We start from the raw sequence: 3,903 nt of genomic DNA on the forward strand, positions 1-3,903 counted from the left end.
CATTCAGGGCAAAAAAGAAAAAAAAAAAAAAAGACCCTTGTCCAAGCAAGTAAACAGTAGAGGGAGGGTTTGAAATTCACCTGAATGGAGCCTGGGCTCTTAATTTCATGATATTTTGCATATGCAGTGAGGACACAGAGGAGGCGAGGGCATAATCTGCATTTCAGAATGAGGGATTCAGGGAGGAGCAAAGAGAAACACTGAAGTGGGCCTTGAAGGATGAATAGGAGTTTGCCAGGCAGAGCTGGGAGAAAGAGCGTTTGAGATGACAGCCCATGAGCAAAGGGGCAGGGTTGGATGTGGCCTGGGGGGAGTAGGAGCAGTGGAAGTGAGCAGGTGGGGAATGTCCCGCTAAAGGGAGGTCTCTAGTGGTCTCTCATGTACTGGAGCGTTAATCCCAGACTATGAACATAGTAACATAACCTCGCTGTCCTCAGTTGTTTCTTCCGTTCAATGGAGATGCTAAGACCTGCCTGCAGGGGCTGTTGGGAGGACTCAATGTGATAACACACTGCAAGCACTTGCACAGTGCCTGGCACATTCTAAGTCTCAATAAATTTCAGTTGTAATTATTAGTTATTACATAAATGTAGTTGCCCTCTTACATTTCTGCATTTGGCACAATTCGTTTCAAGTGATGGAAATTCAGATCAGACAAATGTTTTTTGTTTTGTTTTGGAAGACTCACATCACCATGGAAAGTGCAAGGGTCCAGATTGCACTCGTTTCAGGGACAGCTGGATCCAGGGCCTGAGACACTGCCAAGTCTCCTGTCTCTGCTTCTCTCTGGCCAAACCCTATTGTTTCAAACCTTTGTCGAGGTCATGGTGGCCGGCAGCTATAGAATCTCCCCACCCAACAGGAAGTCAGAGTCATTCTCCCTAGCTCCATGTTTAAACGATCTTGGGATTAAGCACACTTTGATATAATATGATCGGGGACGTGGGGGCCTATGAGACTGGGAGCACCCATTTGAAACACATGGTGTATGTCGGGAAGAGGGGACAGGACCACTCCTACAAGAGTGAGGTGTAGTTCTGGGCAGACAAAACAGCAGAGTTCACTCCAACTGCACTAACTTCCAAAAAAATACATCCTTGCACATGCTGCTTTCTGTATAGTAACAGAAACAATGTCCTTTGTTTAGAAAGATCTAACATCCAATGACCAGACTCTTTGTGGCATGGCTGTGTGCACATTCATGTTTGTGTTTTTCCTCTGAATACGAGTTTGCAAAACTTGTTTTTCTCTCTGGAATCTTGTAACATCTTCTTTTTAACCTTGTTGCTCTGAAATTTCATGCCAATATACCTTAACATGGATCAATTTTCATCCACAATTCTGGGAATTTAGCGGACTTCACTATGGTAACCAGTGTTCTTTGGAGTTACTGAATTGGTTGTTTGAGGATTTCCTTCCTTTTATAATAATTCCAAGACCTGTTTTATATGTATGTAAAACATCTTTTTTTTTTTTTTTTTTTTTTTTTTTTTTGAGACAGAGCCTTGCTCTTTCACCCCAGGTAGAGTGCAGTGGCGTCATCATAGCTCAGTGCCACCTCAAACTCCTGGGCTCAAGTGATCCTCCTGCCTCAGCCTCCCAAGTAGCTGGGACTACAGGCATGTGCCACTGCATCCAGCTTATTTTTGTATTTTTTTAGTAGAGAGGGGGTCTCACTCTTGCTCAGGCTGGTCTCGAATTCCTAAGCTCAAGCGATCCTCCTGCCTCAGCTTCCCAGAGTGCTAAGATTATAGGTGTAAGCCACCTCGACAGGCCCATTTTACCCAGAAAAAAAGTTTGAACTTTTTAAAAGCATCTCTACATGCAAAATAAAGAACAAACTTCTTGGCCAGGCGTGGTGGCTCACACCTGTAATCCTAGCACTTTGGGAGGCTGAGGCGGGAGGATCGCTTGAACTTAGGAATTTGAGACCAGCCTGAGCAAGAGTAAGACCCCCTCTCTACTAAAAATAGAAGGAAAGTAGCTGGACAACTAAAAATATATAGGAAAAACTTAGCCAGGCATGGTGGCGCAAGCCTGTAGTCCCAGCTACTTGGGAGGCTGAGGTGGGAGGATCCCTTAAGCCCAGGAGTTTGAGGTTGCTGTGAGCTAGGGTGATGCCACGGCACTCTAGCCCAGGCAACAGAGTGAGACTCTGTCTCAAAAAAAATAAATAAAAACAAACTTCTTTTTGTGAGTTTGGTTTTCATAGTATCATGTCCACCTCAAGAACGTAGATTCAACTTCACAAAACCAGTAGCTAAAACCTGGATACCTTTGTGCAATTGCCAAAGTGCTGAGTCTACTGGCTTGCACGGATCTAGTCAACACTGCATATTGGACCAAAGAAAACCACGTTTGGACGCAATGGACATGGGAAAATTGTTGCTTTTAGATTAATACTGTGCCATGAGTAGGCACATTGACAACACGTCAGATGACTTAGCCTTAATCCAGAAAACTGTTAAATACAAAAATGCTTTCATTGCAGATTGATGACTCTACAGATCTTACTAACTATTGTATTCATGTGGTATCAGTTAGAATCTCCAAAGAAAAATGTCCAGAAGAATATCCAAAGTTCCAAGACAATCTGCTAGGGATGAAATATTCAAAATGGTAATAAATACTTTGAAACACAGTACATATTTTGGAAACACTGTGTAAATCTGGGTACTTATGGCTCTGACAGGGAAGGGTGCAGCTCTACATCAAGAATTCTTTCTAGAAAACCTAAGAGTCATAGCTGAGCATGGTCCCTTGCAACTGCAGTCCCGGCTATTCAGGAGGCTGAGGCAGGAGGATCGCTTGAGCCCAGGAGTTTGAAGCTGCAGTGAGCTATGGACTGCACCACTGCACTCCAGCCCAGGTGACAGAGTGAGACCCTGTCTCTAAAAGACACAAAAATACATAAATAATAAAACCCAAGAGTCAGGTAATACAAATAATATATTGTCTTATTCACAGAAAAGCTTGCCTATGTAAGTATGTAAAGTTGGTCTAAAGCTCTGAATTCCACACGAAATGAGGTTATCAAATGGGGAATCTCAGTAACACAAGCCTCTGCAATCCTTCGTGTTTCGGGTCAGAGCACCACCTCAGATATTTTCATATCAAGTACATGGCTTCCAGAGGACAAGTAAATAAACACTTTTTATGAATAATTCTTACTTTTCAGTTTGGCTGTATTTTTGTTTTACCTTTTTCCCCCTTTTCATGTCAAATGGGTAATGTGCTGGAGTCATAACAAGGTTGGAGGGAGGCACATCTCACACAGGAGTGTGAAAACCCAATCATCACGCTTGGGAGCAACAAAAGGAGCTATCATTATCTTTTTTAAAAGTTTTCTTCGATTGACATTTTTGTGAGAACTTGGTTGAGCTTAATCAAAAATTGCAAAGGTAGCATGAAAATATTTAACCAGTACTGAAAATGTTCATAGGTCCAAGGCAACATTTGAATTTAGAAACTGAGATTGAAAATGATACGTTGTTTGAGCCCACTCAGGATGCCAAAAAGAAAGAAAGAAAAGAAAACGATGTGTCGGTGGAGTATGGAAGGGAAGAGGGATCTGAGGGTCTAATTCTTCTAAAGCAGAATTTCATTAAGTCTTTGGTTTCAGGCCACACCCTCATTCCTAGCCCAGAGTTACCTAGTTCTGCCATCTCGGGGGCTTTGGGGGTACACTGCAATGAAATTAGGTGATTTCTCTGTTGTGCCCTGGCTGGTTTAAGATTCAGCTCAGGCTAAGCATGGTGGTGCATGCCTATAATCCCGGTACTTTGGGAAGCTGAGGCTGGAGCATTGCTTGTGGCTAGAAGTTCAAGACCAGCCTGGGCAACATAGTGAGACCCCATCCCTGCAAAAATAAAAGTTGAAAAACTAGCTGAGCCTGGTGGTGCT

General features: G+C 43.1%; 1 non-coding gene across 1 annotated transcript; it reads right to left on the reverse strand.

The window, feature by feature from the left end:
• Positions 1 to 3,217: 3,217 nt before the first annotated feature.
• On the reverse strand, positions 3,218 to 3,321 carry LOC138391210 (small nucleolar RNA U13). The gene has a single exon (XR_011234819.1). It is a non-coding gene; the product is annotated as a small nucleolar RNA U13 (small nucleolar RNA).
• Between the last annotated feature and the right edge of the window lie 582 nt (positions 3,322 to 3,903).

Source organism: Eulemur rufifrons, chromosome 8, assembly GCF_041146395.1.
Source record: "Eulemur rufifrons isolate Redbay chromosome 8, OSU_ERuf_1, whole genome shotgun sequence".
Classification (NCBI taxonomy): Eukaryota; Metazoa; Chordata; class Mammalia; order Primates; family Lemuridae; genus Eulemur; species Eulemur rufifrons.